The sequence below is a fragment of the Eptesicus fuscus genome, chromosome 22, assembly GCF_027574615.1.
Source record: "Eptesicus fuscus isolate TK198812 chromosome 22, DD_ASM_mEF_20220401, whole genome shotgun sequence".
NCBI classification, from domain to species: domain Eukaryota; kingdom Metazoa; phylum Chordata; class Mammalia; order Chiroptera; family Vespertilionidae; genus Eptesicus; species Eptesicus fuscus.
Genome location: NC_072494.1, coordinates 20,739,822 through 20,764,062, shown reverse-complemented (window position 1 = coordinate 20,764,062; position 24,241 = coordinate 20,739,822). Strand labels below are relative to the sequence as shown.

General features: G+C 41.2%; 1 non-coding gene and 1 pseudogene across 1 annotated transcript; both read left to right on the top strand.

Annotated features, from left to right (window-relative positions):
- The first annotated feature begins 270 nt into the window (after positions 1-270).
- Positions 271-23,693, top strand: LOC103290099 (40S ribosomal protein S4-like; annotated as a pseudogene).
- Positions 3,604-3,735, top strand: LOC114233163 (small nucleolar RNA SNORA3/SNORA45 family). The gene has a single exon (XR_003619304.2). It is a non-coding gene; the product is annotated as a small nucleolar RNA SNORA3/SNORA45 family (small nucleolar RNA).
- Positions 23,694-24,241: the final 548 nt, after the last annotated feature.

Here is a 24,241-nt window from a genome sequence, read left to right as displayed (position 1 = left end):
ACAGACCCAGGGACCCTCCCTTCTTCCAGCCTCCGCCAACCACTCTCTAACCTCCTTTCCAGTAAAAACTTTCGGAACCATTTTCCCAGCCACTCTCGGACTCCAGGACCAGCCAAAACCGTTTTTTTGCTTTTTGGGTTTTTTGGGTTTTTTTAGCTTAGCTCCTGGCTGCCGACCAACCATGAGCTCCCAAGTCTGTCAGAATTCCACGGAGGTGGAGGCCACCGTAAACTGCCTACCTCTCTTTGGGCTTCTATTTTGACCACGACGATGTGGCTCGTCCCGAGTTTGCCGAGGAGAAGTGCCAGTAGGCAAACCACTTCATTCCAGGACGAGGAGAAGCCGGCCTACATGAGTGAGGTGAAGCCCTGGACGCGCCCCTGAAACAGGCCCTCCTGCAGCTGCGCACGCGCTCGGGTGCTGCCGCGCAGACTCCTGACTTCCCGACAGCCACTTCGCTGATGAGCAGGTGAAACTCATCAGGAGGATGGAGACCACCTGACTGAGGTCCGCAGACTGGCCTGCCCCAGGCTGGGCTCAAGCACGACTAGAGGCTCCAGCGCCCAGGGGACTTTGAGGGACCCTCTGCAACCCCTCCTGTCAGGGCTTTTACAACCACTGGGCAGCTTTATATTTATATACATATACATATACATATACATATACATATACATATACATATACATATACATATACATATACATATACATATACATACATATATATGTATATAGATAGATATAGATATATAGATAGATATATATGAAGAAAGAAGAGGGAGAGGGAGGAGAGAGAGAAACATCAATGATGAGAATCATTGATCAGCTGCCTCCTGTATGCCCCCTACTGGGGATCTAGCCCACAGTCCGGGCATGTGCCCTGACCAGGAATCTAACCGTGAGCTCCTGGTTCATAGGTCAACACTCAACCACTGAGCCACTTGGGCAGCCTTTAATACCCTGGAGCCTTCACCCATGCTGTGAACCAAATAGAAACAACAGAGTTTTGTTTTGTTTTTCCGGGGGGAGGGGGTTGTTGGGGGGAACGACCTTGCTGTGAAATCCAAAGGTATGTTGGCAATCATATCCTCTTTGGTCATATTTTTTTCCATGGCTCATGTTCTTCCATTTCTATTGTCAGCGACCATTAAAGAAAAAGCAAAGTCTAATTAGAGTCCAGGGGAGGATGCATGTTTCTTTTGAGGAAGAATCTAGAATTTCCTTTAGAAACTTGATGCTCATGAATTACCGCTCCATCCCCATAACTGCCACTGCCACCACCCCAGGACTTTAGACTTGGTAATTTAGGAATCTCTTGATCTCTTTGCTTAATTCTTTCTTGACTCAAGTATTTCTTTCATCAGATAGTTTCTGTATTAGTAGCACATAAATTCAATAGGCTTGAAGGGTCAGCCTGGGAAGCCAATCACTATTTGCAATACTGCTCCTATGGGAACATGTGTTATACACACAGAAATACATGTGCAGCAATGGCAACATGTCTCCTTCCCTCATCTCCACACTCAGGCCCTACCCCTAATTCTATGGAAGGCACTAGACACCCACAGCAGTAAGAGGAAACACACAGCAGCTCATCTGCTCACCATTCCTTACACTTTCCTTCTTAGTTCATTTTCTTCCTCCTGAATTACATCCTTCAGTAGTTCCTTCAGCAATGTTCTTTTGTGCTGAATTCTTTTATTTTTATTTTGTCTGAAAATGTTATTTTAGGGGAAGGGAAAGTTTTATTCTTAAAATAAAGTTTAGCTGGCTACAGAATTTAAGTATTTATTTTCTCTTAACACTTTAATCTTATGTTCCTACTATCTTCTGACCTCTATAATTGCCTGTTGAGAAATCTCCAGCCAATTGAACAATCATTCCTTTGTTAATTTGTCTTTTCTTCTGAAGTTGCTTTTATTATATTCTTTTATCTTTGATGTTCAGTAATTTCACTAAGATGTGTCTAGATTTATTTTTACTTATTCTGCCAAGAACTTGGCTGTGCTTCTTGACTCTTAGGATTCATGGTTGTTGTTGTTTTATTAATGCTGAAAAAAATTCTTAGCTGCTCTATGTCTCCACCATTCTCTTTATTCTTTCTTACTGAAACTCCTAGTAGATATATGCTTCATCTCCTCATATCCTCACTCTCTTGATGTTTTATATATTCCAACATTTTCTTTCTAGTACTTTCCAGATAATTTCCTCAGATTTCCTTTTCTAGTATATAAATTCTTTTAGCCATATCTAGCATTTCTAACCTATCCACTAGTTTCAATGTCTACATGTTTCCATTTTTAAAAGTTTAATTATTTTTCAATATGCTTATTCTTTTTCAGAATCCTCTGCTTTATGGTTTTATTTCCTCTTTTCTGTCACTTTAAGCATACATATTTTATAGTCTTCATCTGATAGTTCTATTAATTTATGCACTGTCATTCATAAGGAATTCAGTGTTTCTATAGTGTTTTATAATTTTGGAGTGAGGGCTTATCTTCATTAGGCTTTATTATTCTTAAATAATCTGTTAGTTGCCCATAGGTTTCTCTTTGCTTTTATAGACACATTCTAATTTATCTCCCTCAATTTTCTGTAGTAGTTAAGAACACAGAATCTAGTATCTGGTAAACAGGCTTTGAACCCTAGTGTTTTCACTTCATCAGTGAGGAGGCATTCAGCAAAAAAGTAACTGAAAACCAACCAAAAGTGGTTTAAGAAATAAGAATATTTGCTATCTAATATTTCTAATATTAACTATCTCTTATAAGTCCTGAGACAGGATGATGTTTGGATTGGTGAATTCAGCAACGTTTTTCTGTTTCTCCACTCTGCCACCTTCATTATGTCACCTTTGTTCTTTGGTTACATTTGCTTAATGTCTTCAAGTGCCCCACATACCACAGCCTCACACCAGAGCACCCAAAGGCAGGGAAAGTGCAAAGTATCTTTTTAAGAAGAAGGATAAGCCTCAGGGTGAATTTCCTTTTATGACCAAAATTGTGTTTCATTCTCATGCCTGAACCAATTACTTGGCAAGTGGAAGGACATTACCATGATTAAATTAGACCAACTAAAAATCACCCCTTGTGCTCAAGAGGGACCCTGCCCCTGCAATATTGAAAAATATTGGGGTTCTCTTTGCAAAATAAAGGAGGGAATAGCTGTTTGGTGGGTGTCCAATAGTGTCTTCTCATCTTTATAGCTGTTTTATCTTGGAGAAGTCAATGAACATCTCTCAACCTCAGTTTCCTTATCTATTAAATGTAAATAATAATATTATCTTACCATCTAGGTTTTTATGAATTTTCAACAGGATTGTTCATGACTACCACTTAGCACAGTGCCTGAAACATAATAAATATCCAATAAATGTTAGCCATTAATTTGGCATGTAATTCTCAATAAATCTTATAATTTGATACTCTTTCTGATACCTCATCTGACCTTCTCTCCTTTTCTAGCAGCTAATAATATCTTCTATAATAATCTACCACATGATTGAAAGGATTTCTTCATGTTTGAATCACTAAGCTTCTTCTTTTCTACAGGCCCTTTGCCACTTACCCCAAGTCACTTGAGGAGAAGTACAAAAGCAGACTCAATCAAGGCTAGAGTCACACTTGGGTATTTGCTATTGCCTTAGTGTGCTGGAGTCCTCAAAGAGCAACTGCTACCCTTATTCACTGACTGTGGTCCCCCTATAGCATAGTCAGTCACCAGGTTAGTGACATGCAAAAAAAAAAAAAAAAAAAGCAGACTCAATGCTAAATTAAAGGACTGACACACACTGAGGATAATAGGAAAATTAATATAATTCTGGCTATAATATAGCTTTCTCCATTTGAAATATCCAAGTATAATATTTGCTTTTACAATAAATGACTATAAGTCTCATATCTGGCTAATTGTCCACCATGACCCTCAGGACTTGCTATGTCTAACCATGCCATTCCCCTTACAATTGTTTTTCACAACTCTGTAGTTCCTTCTAGTTCATCTGGGGTAAATGTTTATATTATGCACCACACAAAATATTTCTTCCAGAGAACTGCCTCAAATGCCTATGAAACATAACATCTAAAAGAGAAATCTTTCAAATATAAAGTTTTATCAGCTTGATGTGGCAATATTGTCTTTGCAATTATATACAACTCAGAAATGATGCAGGAAATGCTACTGAATGTTGATGAAAAAGAAGTATCAGTAAAATATCCATATGTCTTATATGAGATGAGTGAAATATGTAGAAATCATCTGAGTATTCCAGAGGGTCTGTGTTCTTTAGGTGTTTCATGATGATTTCGTTGAGCAATTCATTTTTTTATTTTTTACTCTTCAGTTATAGTTTACTTTCATTATTATTTTATATTGGTTTCAGGTGTACAGCAAAGTAAGCAATTCTTCAAGATAGTTTTAATAATGTCATCTTTGTAAATAAGGCTGTGAGGATCAAAAGAAAGAGCCTTGGCCTGGGAATTAGGTAAGCTAGGTTCTAGCTCTGCTCACTGCTGATTATCTGTCCAGCCTCAGGCAACTAATGTGTCCTTTCTGAACCTCAGTCTCCTCATTCTCCATACTGACCTCTGTAGCTCTGATTTTTTTCAGTGGGGCTGACATTGCTAACCTTGGTCACATCCTGAGACCTGAAAATTTCTTCACAATACCATGTTGATGAGCCAATGGCACAGGGTCCCAGAGATCATTTAGAATTCTCCTTCCACACACATCCCTCATTTTTCATTTAAGAAAACACTGTTGCAGCAGGCTGGAGCTGGAGGATGACTGGAACCCAGATCACTTGTCTCAGAGACACTGTAATTTTCACTAAAGCATGCTACTTCATCCACATATATCACAATGTCAATATCAGGGGTTAGGCACTAATCCTAATACACAAAAAGCCAGGGGCCATCATGACCGAAACAACCATACCGACGACGACAGAACAGCAGTCTGTGTGGGGTGACCAGGCCGGCAGGGGGTTTAGTGAGGGACGACCAAACGACTGAACAGCAGGCTGCGTGGGGGAACCAGCCGGCAGGGGGGGCAGTTGGGGATGACCAGGCCAGCCGGGTGTGGGGGGGAGATGCAGTTGGGGCGACAAGGCTGGCAGAAGGGCAGTTGGGGGTAACCAGGCTGGCAGTGGGAGCAGTTGGAAGTGACCAGGCCGGCGGGGGGAGGGGGGCATTTGGGGGCGACCAGGCCGGCAGGGGGTGGGGGGATGGGGGCGACCTAGCCAGCAGGGGGGGCAGTGAGGGGCGATCAGGCCGGCGGTGGGGGGGCAATTAGGGGCAACCAGGCTGGCAGAGGGGGGCAGTTGGGGGAAACCAGGCCAGTAGGGGGGGCAGTTATGGGTGACCAGGCTGGCAAGGGGGGCAGTAAGGGGCTACCAGGCTGGTGGGGGGGACAGTTAGGGGTGATCAGGCTGGCAGAGGGGGGCAGTTGAGGGTGACCAGGCCGGCAGGCGGGGGCAGTTAGGGGCAACCAGGCCAGCAGGGGGGGCAGTTGGGGGCAACCAGGCTGGCAGGGGAGGGCAATAAGGGGCTACCAGGCTGGCGGGGGGGACAGTTAGGGGTGATCAGGCTGGCAAGCAGAGGTGGTTAGTGGTGATTAGGCTGGGAGGGGGGCAGTTAGGGGAAATCAGGCAGGCAGGCATGTGAGCAGTTAGGAGCCAGTGGTCCCAGATTGTGAGAGGGATGTCAGATATCCCTTGAGGGGTCCTGGATTGGAGAGGGTGCAGGCTGAGCTGAGGGGACTCCCCCCCCCATGCACGAATTTTGTTCACTGGGCCTCTAGTATAAATATAAAGCATAGCAATTATGTTCAAAGGCTTTTACAGCCTTCAAGCAACTTCCACCTCCATTACTTCAATTGAGCCTCACCACAAAGAAAGCTGACACCTGGAAGGGTTCAGTGACTTGCCCAGTGTCACTTAGCCAGGTGGTAACAGAGCCAGCACTGGAGTCCAACTCCTTTGATTCCTGGTCGTCTACATTTCCTGGACTTAGCCCTGCCTTCCATCAAACAGGCTGATTACCAAGAAATGAAGTAGATCTTTCCACTGCCTCTGGCTACTGAGGGATCAACCTAAAAAGTGTTGGTCCATTTGGCAATATACTCCAAGCTATTCCCATGTTCCAATCTACTAATATCAACACTATAATTAAGTTTACTTTTAGGAAACTCCTGAGCAGGAAACCAACCATAAGTCAGATATTCCAGCTGATTCTCTCTCTCTCTCTCTCTCTCTCTCTCTCTCTCGCTCTCACTCTCTCCTCTCTCTCTCTCTCACTCTCTCTCTTTTGGTGCTCTGAAATGGCTCATTAATACACTTTTCATTATGTTAAAACAATATTATAAATAGGTGGTTCACACAGACTAAATCACTAGGTAAGCTATTTTTTTATTTTTTAGATAAGCTATTTTTTATCCGAAGTTTTCTTATCACATAATATTGAATATTTCTTACATTTACAATAAGGAGCTGCAACATAGCGGTCAAGGAGGAGGGCTTGAGTGGTCATATCAAGATTTAAATCAGGTCGGAGATGAAGAAAATGGCGACGGAATAGAGTCGGGTTTGGAGTCTGTTCCTGGGGCGGAGAGTCGGAGCAGCAGAGGCTCGCAGAGGGAGTGTATGTGGGCAAGCCAAGGGACAGCTAGACTCCAGGAGAAGGCGGGGGAGTGCTGGGCAGTGTTCCTCTGACCGCGCAGCACCCACAGGGGCTGGGTCCCCTCCTGGAGCTGCGGGCTCGCCGGGCGCCTCGCCATCTTGCAAGGAAAGGAGGATTTTAGTGGAAACCTGACTTTCCGCGACGACTGCAAACACTGAACTGCTGGGAGCACCAGACCACCGGTCCCCTATCAGCGCAAACATTTGGATTCAAAGAAACTCTTCACTGCACCACGGAAAGGTCAGATTTTGTCTGAAATAAGCTGTGGTTTCTAATCCCCGCGGTGGGTGAGGGAAGCGCTGGGTGAGGGAAGTGCGGCAGCCGCAGGACCGGCAGGAGCCGGGAGGTCTGTGCCTAGAAAAATCGGCGGCAGTTGGAACTGCCGTGATCCGTGAATGAGGAGGGAGGTCTTCTGAGCTGCTAACAGAAGTGACCTCTTGAAAGCAACTCATTTTGATCTGACGAGGAGGGTCAGACTGGGAATTTTCAAAGGAGTGCAGGCTCCTTAGTCTGGGGCACAGACCCACGGTCCGCACACCTGGGCTCTTTCCGACTCTGATTGCTAAGCCCAATACAGAGGTAAACCCAGGTGGAAACCCTGAAAGACTGCAGGGGGAAGGTGTTTTTTCGGAACCTGGGGCCAGAGCTGCGTGTGACCATCGGAGAGGCAGCTCTGAGGCGCAGACCTCCACAAGCTCTGAGGCGCACACCTCCACAAACCGGTAGTGAGTGCCATAGAGGGGGAAAAAAAAAAAAAAGAGCTAGAGAGGCCCGGAAGTCAATTCAGAAACACTGCCACCCAGGGGCTGAAACGCTAATTGTCTCTGGTGTAATCAAAAATAAATACGAGAAATTAAGACAGGGCTGGCTTAAAAAGCAGGACTGGCTTCCAACACTGAGGAGCCCTGGAATGAAGCTGAACTGAAATACCGCCCAGACTGAGAAAAAGGCGTACCAAACAGAATAATAGAGGAAGTGAATGACAGCCGCTACTGCACATTTTAGTCTTCCTATTTTTTAATTTTCAATTCTTTTTTCAATTTTTTAAATTTTTTATTCTCATATTTTTTTATTTTCATTTTTTGCATCTTTTACTTAAGAAACTAATATTTTTTTCTTTTTCCTCACTTGATTTTCACCTTTTTAATTATTACATTTTTATTTTCAATCAGCACTATTATTACTATTATTTTACTTTTTTTTTTTTTTAATGTCATTTGATTTTCTCTTTCTTTTATTTTTGGATTAGTGTCCTACATTCGATTTGCATCTTTCCCTTACAATCGCTTTACCCTATCTCAAAGCTAACATTATGCCATCACTCTCCTCCTAACCTTTCCCCTTTTGGTCCCCAGTTTATCTTAACCCTTTCTGGCTTTAGATTTTCCCTACTTTTTCAGTTTACTCCCTGCTAAAACTTCACCCTACTTATATATCTAATTCCCAACCCCCTGCTCCAAATCCATAGAAACCTCTCTCTACGCTACCTTTAAAAAATTATTTTTCTCTCGGGCCTTTTGTTGTTGTTTGCTTGAATGTTGATTAGATTGAATTTTTATGCTTTTTTATGAGATTGTTTTGATTATTCTTTTTGTTGGTTTGGTTGGTTCTTTTGTTTGCTTTGTTTTTGTTTGTTTTTTACTTTTGTTTTCCCTTGCCTCACTTGATATTAGCTGCTGTTGCAGTTTGTATTAATCTCCAGGCTCGTGTTGCTGGAATTTGCTGGGAATAGTGGTTGTTCTAGTGGAGTTTACTCCCCATATATATAGTTTGTTCCCCTTTTCTCTCTTAGTATCATTCTTGTCTCTCTTACTTTTTTTTTCTTTTCTTTTTCTTTTCTGTTATTTCTTTTCTTTCTTCCTGCTCTTTTCCCAAGTTCAGATTCACACTCTTTGTTGTTGTTTTTTTTTCTTCGTTGTTGTTCTTTCTTTTTACTTTCCCTCTTCCACTCCTACTCCCTAATTTGTCTTTCTCTGGTGGTTACCTTTATTGGAGGTTATTAATATCGTGAATACAATTCTGTTCAGTGCCTTGTCTGTTGTGCCTGGTTGTGTTGTATTTTATACCTTTAAATCAACGCCAGAGAGAGAAATCTATATAACCAGACATCCGGAGAAGAGAGACCATGGGGAGACAAAGAAACAGCCCCCACAGAAAAGAGAAGCAGGCATCACCAGAAAAGGAAGTAAACGATTTAGAGGCAAACAACCTATCAGAGAAAGAATTCAGAGAAATGGTCATAAAGTGGCTGAAAAGGATGGAAGACAAATTCGACAATATGAGTAAGAACCAAGAAGAAATGAAGAAGAACCAAGAAGAAATGAAAAATGACATCGCTGCTGTAAAGAACTCAATAGAAAGCATCAAGAGTAGACTAGATGAAGCAGAGGACCGCATAAGTGATCTAGAAGACAAGATGGAAAAAAATACCCAATTACAACAGCTTCTAGAAACAAAAATTAGAAAGATTGAGGAGAGCGTAAGGGAACTTCGGGACAATACAAAACAAAACAACATTAGGATAATAGGGGTGCCAGAAGGAAAGGAAACTGAGCAAGGAATAGAAAACCTGTTTGAAGAAATAATAACAGAAAACTTCCCTGATATAGGGAAGAAAAAACCCACACAAATCCAAGAAGCTCACAGAGTTCCAAGCAAAATGAACCCCAAAAGACCGACGCCAAGGCACATTATAGTTAAGTTGGCAAACACCAACGACAAAGTAAGAATCTTACAAGCGGCCAGAGAGAGACAGACAGTTACATACAAAGGAACCCCCATCAGACTAGCAACTGATTTCTCAACAGAAACTCATCAGGCCAGAAGGGAATGGAATGAAATATACCAAGTCATGCAAAGGAAGGGTCTAAATCCAAGAATACTGTACCCAGCAAGGCTATCAATCAAAATTGAAGGTGAAATCAGGAGCTTCAGAGACAAAAAAGGACTAAGGGAGTTTATCACCACCAAACCAGCAATGAAAGAAATGCTAAAGGGTCTGCTGTAAAAAAAAAAAAAAAGAAAGAAATAGGAAGCAAAGAAGGTACACAGGGGTATAGAATAAAAATGGCGTCAAATAAGTACCTATCAATAATAACTTTAAATGTAAATGGACTGAATGCCCCAATCAAAAGACACAGGGTAACAGACTGGATAAGAAAACAAAACCCAGATATCTGCTGTCTACAGGAAACCCACCTCAAAAAAAAGGATGCATACAGACTGAGAGTAAAGGGATGGAAAAAGGTTTTCCAGGCAAATGGAAATGAAAAAAAAGCTGGGGTTGCAATACTTATATCTGACAAATTAGATCTCAAAGTGAAGGACATAACAAGAGATAATGAAGGCCACTTCATAATACTAAAGGGAGAAATCCAACAAGAAGAAATAACTCTGGTAAACATATATGCACCCAATACAGGAGCACCAAGATACATTAAAAAACTCCTGGAAGATATCAAAGGAGAGATTGACAGTAATACAATCATAGTAGGAGACTTCAATACCCCACTATCACCATTGGACAAATCCTCTAAACAAAAAATCAGCAAAGAAACATCAATCCTAAATGACTCACTAGAACAGATGGAATTAATCGACATCTTCAGAACATTTCACCCCAAAGCCACAGAATATACATTCTTCTCAAGTGCACATGGGTCATTTTCAAAGATAGACCATATGTTAGGACATAGGCAAAGTCTCTCCAAATTCAAGAAGATAGAAATCATATCAAGTATCTTCTCAGATCACAGTGGCATAAAACTGGAAATCAACTACAATAAAAACAACCCAAAGAAATCAAACACTTGGAGACTAAACAGCATGTTATTAAACCATGACTGGGTTACCAAAGACATCAAGGAAGAAATAAAAAACATCATGGCAACAAACGACAATGAAAACACGACAATCCAAAATCTATGGGACACAATGAAAGCAGTCCTGAGAGGGAAGTTCATAGCTCTACAAGCCTACTTCAAAAAACAAGAAACAATGGTAATAAATTACCTAACCCAACAACTCAAAGAGTTAGAGAGAGAGCAACAAGATAAGCCCAGTGTAAGCAGAAGGAAAGAAATAATAAAGATCAGAGCGGAGATGAACGACATAGAGACCAAAGAAACAATACAAAAGATCAACAAAACCAAGAGCTGGTTCTTTGAAAGGATAAACAAGATTGATGGACCTCTAGCCAGGCTCACCAAGAAGCAAAGAGAGAGGACCCAAATAAACAAAATCAGAAATGAAAGAGGTGAAATAACAACAGACCCCGTCGAAATACAAAGGATTGTTACAAAATACTACGAACAACTCTATTCCAACAAACTGGACAACCTAGAGGAAATCGACATATTCCTAGAAAAATACAACCTTCCAAAACTCAATCAGGAAGATTCTAAACAGCTCAACATGCCAGTAACTATGGAAGAAATTGAAGCAGTCATCAAAAAGCTTCCGGCAAACAAAAGCCCGGGGCCAGATGGCTTCACAGGAGAGTTTTATCAAACTTTCAAGGAAGAACTAAAACCTATCCTCCTCAGACTATTCCAAAAAATTCAAGAGGAAGGAACACTTCCAGGCTCCTTCTATGAAGCCAGCATCACCCTAATACCAAAACCAGATAAAGACAACTCAATGAAAGAGAATTACAGGCCAATATCCCTCATGAACATTGATGCCAAAATCCTCAACAAAATTCTAGCAAATCGGCTCCAGCAGTACATCAGAAAGATCATACACCATGACCAAGTAGGATTTATTCCAGGAATGCAAGGATGGTACAATATCCGCAAATCAATAAACGTGATACATCACATAAACAAATTGAGAGATAAAAATCACATAGTCATATCAATAGATGCAGAAAAAGCATTTGACAAAATCCAACACCCTTTCTTGATAAAAACTCTCAACAAGGTGGGAATAGAAGGCTCATACCTCAACATAATAAAAGCTATTTATGATAAACCCACAGCAAACATCATACTCAATGGGCAAAAACTAAAACCATTTCCCCTAAGAACAGGAACAAGACAGGGATGCCCACTCTCACCACTCCTGTTTGACATAGTACTGGAAGTATTAGCTATCGCAATTAGGCAAGAAGAAGAAATAAGAGGCATCCAAATTGGAAAAGAAGAAGTGAAGCTGTCCTTATTTGCAGATGACATGATATTGTACATAAAAAACCCAAAAGATTCCATCAAAAAACTAATAGACTTAATAAATGAATTCGGCAATGTAGCGGGATACAAAATTAACGCCAAGAAATCTATGGCTTTTCTATACACCAATAATGAACTTACAGAAAGAGAGACTAAAAAAGCAATCCCATTTACCATCGCACCAAAAAAATTAAGATACCTAGGAATAAACTTAACTAAGGAGGTAAAAGACCTATACGCAGAAAACTACAGGACACTGAAAAAAGAGATAGAGGAAGACGTAAACAGATGGAAGAACATACCATGTTCCTGGATTGGCAGAATAAACATCATTAAAATGTCCATACTGCCCAAAGCAATCTACAGATTCAATGCACTCCCCATCAAAATACCAACAGCATATTTCACAGACCTAGAAAGAACTCTCCAAAAATTCATCTGGAATAAAAAAAGACCCCGACTAGCCTCAGCAATCCTCAGAAAGAAGAATAAAGTAGGTGGGATCTCAATACCAGATTTCAAGCTGTATTACAAAGCCACTGTTCTCAAAACAGCCTGGTACTGGCACAAGAACAGACATATTGATCAATGGAACAGAATAGAGAACCCAGATATCGACCCAAACCACTATGCTCAATTAATATTTGACAAAGGAGGCATGAACATACAATGGAGTCAAGACAGTCTCTTCAATAAATGGTGTTGGGAAAACTGGACAGATACATGCAAAAAAATGAAACTAGATCACCAACTTACACCATACACAAAAATAAACTCAAAATGGATACAGGACTTAAACATAAGACGGGAAACCATAAAAATACTAGAGGAATCCACAGGCAACAAAATCTCAGACATATGCCACAAGAACTTCTTCACTGACACTGCCCCTAGGGCAATGGAAGCTAAAGAGAAAATTAACAAATGGGACTACATCAAAATAAAAAGCTTTTTTACAGCAAAAGAAACCATCAACAAAACAACAAGAAAGCCCACTGCATGGGAAAACATATTTGCAAATGCTATCACTGATAAAGGTTTAATCTCCAACATCTACAGGCAGCTTATGCAACTCAATAAGAGGAAGATAAATGATCCAATAAAAAAATGGGCAACAGACCTAAACAGAATATTTTCAAAAGAAGACAGAAGGAAGGCCAAGAGACACATGAAAACATGTTCAAAGTCACTTATTATCCGAGAGATGCAAATCAAAACAACAATGAGGTACCATCTCACACCTGTCAGAATGGCTATCATCAACAAATCAACAAACGACAAGTGTTGGCGAGGATGCGGAGAAAAAGGAACCCTCGTGCACTGCTGGTGGGAATGCAGACTGGTGCAGCCACTGTGGAGAACAGTATGGAGTTTCCTCAAAAAACTGAAAATGGAACTCCCATTTGACCCAGTAATCCCACTCCTGGGAATATATCCGAAGAAACTAGAAACACCAATCAGAAAGGATATATGCACCACTATGTTCATAGCAGCACAATTTACAATAGCTAAGATTTGGAAACAGCCTAGGTGCCCATCAGCAGATGACTGGATCGGAAAACTGTGGTACATCTACACAATGGAATACTATGCTGCCATAAAAAAGAAGGAATTCTCATCATTTGCAGCAACCTGGATGGAATTGGAGAACATTATGCTAAGTGAAATAAGCCAGTCAATGAAAGAAAAATACCACATGATCTCACTCATTTAGAGATAGTAAAGAACATTATAAAGTGGTGAACAAAAAGATAGATACAGAGACAGTAAAGCATCAAACAGACTTTCAAAGTACAGGGGGAAAGTTTGGGAAAGGTGGGGGAGTTATGAAATCAAACGAAGGACTTGTATGCATGCATATAAGCATAAACAATGGACGCAAAACTCTGGGGGGGGAGGGCATGTGTGGGTGTGGGGTGGGGGGGGTAATAGTAAGATATGTACACATATAATACCTCAATAAAAATATTTAAAAAAAAAAAAAAAAAAAAAAAAAAAAAAAAGATTTAAATCATGCCCCTTTTTCTAGATATGTAACCCTGTTAGAGTCCTCATTCATATAATGGAGATAAAATTGTAGCACATATGTCATAAAGTTGTTAAGAGAAATAAATGTGCTAATATTTATAAAGGGCTTAAAGTTGTACCAAGCACACAGTAAGCAATAAATGTTAGGTATTATTATTATTTATATAATGGGGTATCACATTATCCTCATTTTACAAACAAGAAAACAGACTCAGATAGATTAGTGGTTTTCCTAAAGCCACAAAGTCCTAAATGTCCTTATGGGAATTTATTTGCTAAATCCTTATTAAAGATGAATTGGTGTCAGGCTGAGAGCAAAAACAAGAATTGGGGAGAGACAAGGAGGAAAACTAGGGATGGGGGGATATAGGATGGGAGGGATCTCTGAAGGACTATGTGAGAGAACACAGAGCTGAATGTTGCCAACTTCACACTTTTGCTATTTATCCTATAGAATAAAAGCCTAATATGCTAAGTGTCCGGTTGACCATCCAGCCGTTCAACCAATCAAAGCCTAATATGCTAATGATGTGCTAAAGCCGTTCAACTGCTCACTATGACGTGCACTGACCACCAGGGGTCAGACGCTCTGACCAGTAGGTTAGCTTGCTGCTGGAGTCCGGCCAATTGAGACTGAGTGAAATGGGCCAGACATGCCCTGGAGCCCTCCCGCAGTCCTCCCCAGCTGGCCAACCTCCCATGTCTCTCCCCAGCCCGATCGTGCACCGGTAGGGTCCCTTGGCCTGGCCTGCACCCTCTCGCAATCTGGGACCCTTCAGGGGATGTTGAAGAGTTGGTTTCAGCCCGATCCCACAGGCCAGGCCTAGGGACCCCACTGGTGCACTAATTTGTACACCAGGCCTCTAGTATATATAAAAGGCTAAGCAACCATCCAACCATCCAACCGGTAGCTATGATGCACAACGACCACTAGGGGACAGATGCTCCAACCGGTAGCTATGATGTGCACTGATGACCAGGGGACAGATGCTCAATGCAGGAGCTGCTGAGCTGCCGTGACTTGGCAGCAGCAGTTCTTGGGTGACGCACCCGGAATCGGAGATTCCCGGGTGCATCACCCGAGAACCGCCTTCTCGCAATCCAGGATTCCTCAGGGGATGTAGGGAGACGGTTTGGGCCTGATCCCCGCAGGCCAAACTGAGGGACCTCACCTGCCAGAGGGACTCTGCTCACTCCTCAGATGCCCTTCAAGCTGCAGCACCGCCCCAGGTATGGCCAGCAGGGGAAGGGCCGAGGGCAGTTGGCTCCAGGGCATGTCAGGCCCAGCTCACCCAGTCCCACCCCGCCAGCCACCTTCTAATTAATTTCCTTTCAATGTGCACAAATCTGTGCACCCGGGCACTAGTGTTTAATAAATGACTAGTCTCTGCCACCTTGCTTACCGTTGGCTTTTCCTCAAAGCATTACAACTACAGAAGAATCAGATCAAGTAGAAAGACATGTTTTAGGTCACTTATTAAGACAGTCTCTAAGAGGAAAACCTGTTGTATCTAGGTCTCTAACATGTGACCTGGTTAACATTGAGAGCATATCAGTTATGTAGGCACAACCGTCTTTTCTTAAGAGGTCTGTAAGACAGGAATACTAATAGTAAGTAAAATATCAACTGAATTATCAACTAAATGACCTATGGCATTGTTGTTATTGTTTTAATTTCCCATCTATCTTGGATTGGCCCATTCCTGTTCAGACAAATCTATTGTCACTGGTTTAACAACAATGTCAACGTACTTTAGAAGTATCTAAACCCCTCTTCTCAATTTCTGTTTCTATCACTTCACAGAGCAGTAACGAAAAGTTTCTGGACTGGCACGTTTTTCTCACATTTTGAGTAGTATTGGCATAAATATAAGCATATTTATTGTCAACTTCATGAGAAAATCAGAAGTAGTCCCAGGGTTAATGTGGGGGCTCCATGTCATTAAAAAAAAAAACAAACCCAGATATTTTTATGATCCCATTTTCCATCCACAAAATACTGATTTCTGTCCTCAAGTTTGGAATCTCCTGGCTACAAGCCTCAGAGTCCCCAAATGTCACCTCTTCTCTCAACATTATTTAAAGCAGGAAGGGAAGAATGAAGGCAAAAGGGCTTTCTCCTTGTGTGATTCTATTTTCACTCAGTGAGAAATATCTTGGCTAGAAGCTTCCCAAAGATCCCCCAACTCATCCAAAACTGCCCCTATACTACACATGCAAAGGCCAATGGGATCACTATGGTATTGTCATTCAGAGGCCAATAAGAACCCAATCCATCTGGAACTCAACAGTACTTACCAACTGAACAAAATTAGGTACTTGGGCAAGGAAGAACAAGGAATGACTGTTAGGTAAGAATGGAAGTATTGGCCACAGAAGTCTTGACTCTGCCAGGACCACATAAGGCTTAAAGAAGTCTGCCATTAGAGACACTGTGGCATTTTACAAGCAGGATAAATGATGTACTCAAATATTTGAATGTGATAATAGACTTCTTATCCACTAGAAACTTCTGGAATCCAGAAACAAACAGAAGGCAGATTTCCCATTCTTTACCTCCTGAGCAGTTTTTTAGTTTTTCTTTTAACTTCATAAGCCTCCTTTTCCTTGTTTGTAAAAGGAACTTATACCAGAACTTTCCTCAAGGGTATATTATAAAGATTTTAAAATGTAATAGAAAACACTAGGAGGATGAAAATGTTCTAAAGTAGATTGTGGTATGGGGTTCCGGTCAAGAAGTCTGAGTAACCCTGGACGATGTGCTCAGTGGTTAGAGCATTGGACTGTGCACTTGAAGGGTCTTGGGTTAGATTCCCAGTCAAGGGCACATGCTTGGGTTCGCTCTCTGCCCCCAGTAAGGGCGTGTGCAAGAGGCAACCAGTAGATGTGTCTCTCTCACATTGTTTCTCTCTTGCTCGCTCCCTCTCCCTCACTCCCCACTCTCTCTGAAGAGCAATGGAAAATTATATCCTCTGGTGTGGATTGGCAGGGGAAAATAAAAAGAAGAAATCAGAGTGGATGGACGCTGCACACATCTCTTCCCATGACCACATAAATTATAGAATAAACCTGGATAATCATCTGAAGACTAGCTGAGCAGAAGTCCAATAACTAAGGATATAAAGAAGAAGCCACATCAAGAGTAGTAGGAGGAGTAGAGACAAGAAACAGGCTGGCCCTGCACCCATGTGTGGCAATTGAGAATCTAGAGAGATATCTCAGGGCAGAGGTCCTTCCTGATCAGCCCCATGCTGGGCTCTCAGCTGGGAAGAGGAACCCACATAACATCTGGCTGTAAAAATCAGCAGGGATTCCTGACCATTCTGGTGAGATGAAAGGCTGTTGGAAACTCAGGCATCCTCTTAAAGGGCTAGCATACAAATTCATTCACAGGCACTCACCTTGGGCTCTAGCAGAGGGATAGTAGCTTGGGGGAAATATTCAAAGGGATGTAAAGTACAGGACAGGCAATATAGTTAATAATATTGTAATAACTATTTATGTTTCCAGGTGAGTACTAGAATTATTGGGGGATCAGTTCATAAATTACATAATTGTCTATGCTGTACACCTAAAACTAATATAAAACAATATTAAGTGTCAACTGTACTTGAAAACATAAAAAGGAAATTATTTAGAACAGGTCTTAGAATGTGGCAAACCCTAAATAAATCTTAACCTTACTTTATTGCTAAATGGTTTTGGGACTAATTTTGAGTTTCTACATAACCCATGGTCACTTCATAGATACTGAGGGCAGTTGCTAGAACTCAGTTCACATAAATGCACAATAAGGGAAGAGTTAGCATGTAGAGAGAAATATTATGTGCTCACATGTGCCTCTGAGAGAATATAAAGGCATTCACTCTGAACCCAATGGAGATTCAGTGAACCCAAATCTGTCTGAGTCCAGCAAAACCCAGGAACCTAGCAGTGTGAAGTTACAAGCCCTTAGAGTCTTGCTTCCCCTATGTCACTTTGGGGGTCAATTTTGAAGAAGTCCTCTGAGGAGCTGAGGAGTACAGAACTGTGCTCTGCACTTAGAGGTGGGGCTGAGGTTGTGCTGTCCGCTTGCCGTGGAACTCTTCCAGGAAGCAGGAGACTCTGCAATGACCCAGAAGGTCTTTCGAGAACTGCTGACAGGAGCAACTGGGAGTTACCACAGTCAGCAACAAATGCTGCTGGGAGTCATGGCATGCAGCTATATAGAGAGGAATGGTCACCAGGAGCTGCAGCCACTGGCTTCCCCTGTCATTGAGGACCATGACCCACAAAAGCTGGTGCCATCAATAGCAATTTCTAAATGACAGTGCTAGAAATTGCCCATGGAACGGATCCTCATTATTCAAAGCAGCAGACCCTAGGTCAGAACTGGGAGGTCTTATTGCTCAGACGCTTCTGGCCCTCTTCATGGTCAGTTCAGAGGAACAAAGAGCTGATCGTTGAACAGCAAACTTTAGAGGGAACAGCATGTGCTTGGAATCAAGAGACCTGGACTTGAGTTCTGGATTTTCCATTCTGTGACCTTGGTAAGTCCCTTAATCCTCTGAGCTTCAGAGGATTTAATGAGCATATATATATATATATATATATATATATATATATATATGAAAATGCTTTATAGCAGGTATACAGTACCAGGAAAATGGAAAACATTGTTATCATTACTTTTTCAGTACATTCCTCAATGAAGAGCAAAATTAACAATTTTGCACCAGAAAACTTGAAGGAATATAACCCCAGAAAATCTGAGTGGAGGCCCAAGACAGTTTTAGAAACCTCTCATAGAAATAGAGCTAAAAGGATGAGGTTTGGAGAATGAGAGTCTCACTAATGAATAGGATCTGATTCAAATTTGTGATCTCAAGTTCTTGGACCTCTGCATAGATGTGGTACAAGTTTTCAGCTGCTTAATGTTCTTGAAATCCCATTTTGTTTCAAATGAAAAACCACCTGAAAGTTTCCTGAAGAGGGTTTTTCAGGGAAAATTTAAGCATAACATATCTGTGGTTGATTGTCAGTGTAGTCCCTTCCAAAGTTCCTCTGGAAAACCAGAAGGCAACAATATTGCAGCAACTGGGAGAGAGGGACACATAACAAGATGCAATCACAGCTGCTGTGTGGAGTCAGGACACCTTTGATACCTACAGAATGGTGCTGAGGGCCACTCTCTGCCCTTCACCACCGTCTGGAGCCATCACAGGGGCCATGCTACCTCCATGCCTCTCTTGCCCTGGGCACCATCTTCTGTTTTGGCAATGACTGGTGCTTCTGACAAACTCCATCTGTCTAACCACTTTGAGTTTCCACAGCATTGACATCTGGGATTCAAAACTATTAAATCTACTGTCAACAGAGCTTTCTTTTATAAAAAGAAAAAAGAAAAAAAAAAAGCAGTCAAGAAGTGATGGAACCCAAACACTATCTAAATGAAACAGAGAAACATCATTCTTCTTGTTTTGTTTTGTTTTTTAAATAGAGCTTTCCATCCCCCATGTGTTTATTCTATAATTAGAAAGGGTATTATGATACCCTCTAAAAATCCTGTTTTTGTAATACTGAATTTACCATATGATATTAATTTGAGGAAAGAAAAAAAACAGGGAAGCAGCTACAGCACAAAGAGTTCTGCAATGCAGTACTATGGAGTTTCAGAGGCACGAGTAATAACTGAAAAAAAAATAGTCTATTAACGTTTTCTGACATGAAAGTGATGAAATTGTTCAGTTCAAGTCCACATTGACTCTTGCCTGGACTATTGCAAAAGACTGAATTGCTTATCCTACTTCTCAATTTTTCTCTCCTTTGATTCAATCTCCAGAAATTATTGTCCTGCACACCAAGTCAGATCATGCCCTTGGTCTGGTCAGAAGCCAGACATCATCACCTAAAGAATAAAGGACTTCCCCCAAACTCAGTATCCAAGGCTCCCTCAGTTATTTTTTACAAAGGTGACACACTCTCCCCTAGGGGGTGTTTGGAAAAGTTGGGGGAATTCTTCTCAATGATCAAAACAACATAGAGCAATAGTGGCTTTTAGAAGGCTAGGACCAGGAATAAACACTCCCTAAGACACCAAAGAACCATCCACCCCAACATACCAATAGCATACCCATTGAGAAACTCTGAGCCTAACTTTTCAACTTTTCCTAACTTTATTTTCTCCTTCTTCTGTCATATGCAACACTCCAACCACTCTGACTAGTCTTATTTCTATTTTTAAACATTTATTTGTTGATTTTAGAGAGAGAAAGGAAAGGGAAGGAGAGAGAGAGAGAGAGAGAGAGAGAGAGAGAGAGAGAGAGAGAGAAGTTGATTTGTGGTTCCACTTATTTACGTATTCATTGATTGCTTCTTGTACGTGCCCTGCCTGCGGATGGGGGATGAAACCCACAACCTTGCTGTATAGGCTCAACGCTCTAACCAACTGAGCTACCTGGCCATGGCCCTGATTAGTCCCATTTCTAACATCAGAGGCTGTGCTCACACTAGAGCCTTGTCTGAGATGTCCTTCCCAACCCACTGATCTTTAACACTCTCTGACTTTCAAAACCCAGGATAAACTATTCTTAGCCTCCAATCAACATTAATTTCTCCCAATTCTGTGGTCCCACATGACTTTGCTTATACCTCTGCTGTTAACACTTATTGTATTCTGCCTTATATTATTGCCATTTTATTACTCTCCTCTTCACTACCAATTAATATATTCCTTGAGGATAGAAACTGCTTTATACAGATTTATACACCTCAAACACTGAGCATTCACTTAGCACCTTACTACCTGGTGCTTAGTAGATTTGTTGGATTTAATTGAATTAAACTAATTATTTTAAAATATTTTTTCTGTCAAATATATGCAAGAATATTTTAAACTTTAAAAAAATTATTAGTAGATTTAATAGGTAAGGTCTTATTTTATTAGTTCTTCATGGGCAAAAATCTGTTTAAGTAAATTTTTTTAAAAAGTTGGTTTTCTGTCCCTGTAACTTAGGGTTAAATCCTTTCAAAAGAAACAGCCAAAAGGAGTTAGTCTTCCAAAAGTCACAAGGAAAAGGAAAATGTAATGTTTTTGGTGTTATCCAGTGAGATTTTTGTGTACGCAAAGCTCCCCAAATGACTATAAACTTTACAAATTTCAATTTACTTCAATTCAACTTTCAAAAAATAATTTTTTAGGTCACCTTTGGACTAGGATGAAACGTGGAAAATTTCAACTCAAAGTTAAGATTTTCTTTTTTCTAGGAAGCTGTGAGCTAATGAAAACAAGATTTGGCGGGAGCATTCTACCACCTCTACCATAGGACGGGTCACTGCCAGCGCCATACTTGATGAGACATCTGGCAAGAGTCCTGCTGTAGAAATACAGTCTGTGACTTTATTTTGCTGGACATTTCATCTGTGAAGATTTTCTTTTCCAGTTACAAAGTCCTCCCAAGAGGGACATAGCTGCTTTTTGGAAACCTGTGAAGTGTTGGCAAGTCTTGCCCTGTTTACCATGGAAACTTGTACTTGGATAGAATTATAGCGTATGACCTGGTACAAGCATAGATGAATGTTTGATGCCTGCTATTTTCTCTTCATGTTGATTTGGAAATTATAAATCACAGAACCAGATCAAATAGCTTTGATCTTTCCAGTTCATTTGTTCATCGTGGCATATGGTCATACCTGCACAGACTTGAAAATACGTTGGCAGATAATAGAACATGTTATGATTAAAATGTATGAGTTTGGTTCTGATTAACCTGCATAGGATTGCCTGAAAAGTAGATTATTTGTAAGCATGGATGATTTAATATCTGCTTATTTGTTGTTCTTTCTTAGAGTGTTCTAAATACCATACAGCTTCGAAATTGCATTGACAGGTTTGTGGGGGTTTTTTAATGAGAAAGAAATTAATTAGCTCTGACTGCAAGCAGATATTATCTGCTTTCCTCTAAATAACTGTTTAAAGCATCTGGCCCAGGATTGTGTAAGAGATTTGTTTCTATGTCTTTGGGAAATAGTTAGCTGTCTAGTTCAGGACCACGTCACTTCTTGCCTAGATTTCTGCAACAGTTTCTAACTGGATCCCAGACTGGGATTTTTGCACCCCACCTTCAAGTCATTTGCCATACTCCTCACTAATGGTACTGTCATTCAAAAAACAGATCTGATTCCCCCAATGGTTAGAAGCCTTCAAAGATTTCAGGAGAGCTTTTAGGAGAAGGTGCCAGATTAGTATGACATGCAAAGTTCTATCATAGCCTTCCCTCTTGCCTCACACTTTCACTCTGTATTCCACTGTGCCAGGTGTCACGCTATAAGTTATCACTCATTTGTGCTGCTTTGCCTTAGAACCAGCTGTTCCCATGCATATAAAGTCACCTCTGGAATTCCCTGCCCTTTCCATGACTTGCTCCTATTCATATTTCAGTTCCTGGACCACTTTCTCCAGAAACCAACCCAAAGTTTCTCATCTAGATAAGATGACCCCCCACAAGTGTCCCGGTAACCTGTGCATATCTGTAGGGTGACAGCCAAATCACACAGCCCTGCATTTTAATAGCATGGAAGTTCCAAGAGACCAGATTTTATCTGGAACCTAACAATACTCTGGTATGTAGAAGGTACTCAATAAAAATTGGTCAAATTATAAATGAGCAAAAGGATGAATGAAGGGATAAAATGTGTATGTTTACATTGTACTTGTTTTACCAGTTTTACTTTTATACACTGATCTTGAATTTGCCATTTGGAAAGGACCTCTGGAATTGTTTTTTTCCCTTTCTACCATTTTGAGGAAGCAAACTAGATTTAAGAACACAAAGTTTAAACAAGCTGAAAAGAACTGGAAGTTCTCTTTTTTAAAAATATATATTTTATTGATTTCAGAGAGGAAGGGAGGAGAGAAAAACATCAATGATGAGAGAAAATCATTGATTGGCTGCCTACTGCATGCCCCCCACTGGGGATCAAGCCTGCAACCCAGGCATGTGCCCTTGACCAGAATCGAACCGGGGATTCTTCAGTCTGCAGGCTGATGCTCTATCCACTGAGCAAAACTGGCTAGGGCAAAAATTCTCTTTTTGTGGTTAGTGCAGCTGTGGCTCCCGGTCCCAACAATCATTGGAAGTGTGTAGCAGCTCCAAAGTATTGGATGCTGATTAAACTGACCAGTGTGTTTGCTCCTCGTCCAACTACCAGCCCCCACAATCTAAGAGAATGTCTCCCTGTCATTGTTTTCTAAACAGAGTTCAGTATGCTCTGACAGGAGATGAGGTAAAGGTCCGTCTGCAGCAGTTCATGAAGATGATGGCAGGGTGCAAATGATATAGCCTACCCGGTTGGTTTAACAGGTATCTCAGCATTGACAAGACCAAAGAGAATTTCAGTCTCTTCTATGACACCAAAGATTGCTCTGCTTTTCATCATATTACACCTGAGGAGGCCAAGTACAAGTTGTGCAAAGAGAGAAGGTTCTTTAAGGACACAAGGGGAATCCCTCATCTGGCAACCTGTGATGCTCATACCAACTGCTACCCTGATCCCCTCAGCAAGGTGAATGACACCATTCAGATTGATTTGGAAACTGGCCAGGTTACTGATTTCACCGGGAACCTGTATGTGGTTACTTGAGGTACTACTAGTAACCTGGAAAGAATTGGTGTGATCACCAACCGAGAGAGACATCCTAGTTCTTTCAATGAGTTCATACAAAGGACAACATCTTTGTTATTGGCAACACCAACGAACCATTGATTTCTCTTCCCAGAGGGATAGCTCACCACTGCTGGAGGAGAGACAAGAGACTGACAGCCAAACAGAGCGGTGGGTGAAATGATCTCTAGGTGACATGATTGTTAGGGTCTTTGTACTTAATTAAAGATAATATGGCATAATTTAAATTTTTAAAGAAACAAGCCCTGGCTTGGTGGCTCAGATTGTTGGAGCATCATCCCCTGCACCAAAAGGTAGCAGGTTTGATTCCCAGTTAGGGCACAAACCTAGATTTTGTGAGTTAACACCCAGTTTGGGTGCATATAGGAGGCAACCGATTGATCTCTCTCTCTCTCTTTCTTCTCTCTCTCTCTCTCTCTCTCTCTCTCTCTCTCTCTCTCTCTCCTTCCCTCCCTCCCTCCTTCCCTCCTTCCCTTCCTGTCTTTCTAAAAATCAATAAACATAACCTCAGGTGAGGATTAAAAGAATTGAAAAATGGCACAAATAATTTAAGACCTAAATATTATTTATGCAATCATCATTCAAATAATTTTCTGACGCTTTCCACTGTGTACATTATATTGACCAACCCAGAGCAACTAAAGTAAAAATGCCAACCATAGTTTGTGACCAATAAGCCACCTCAAATTATCCCATAGATGTTGAT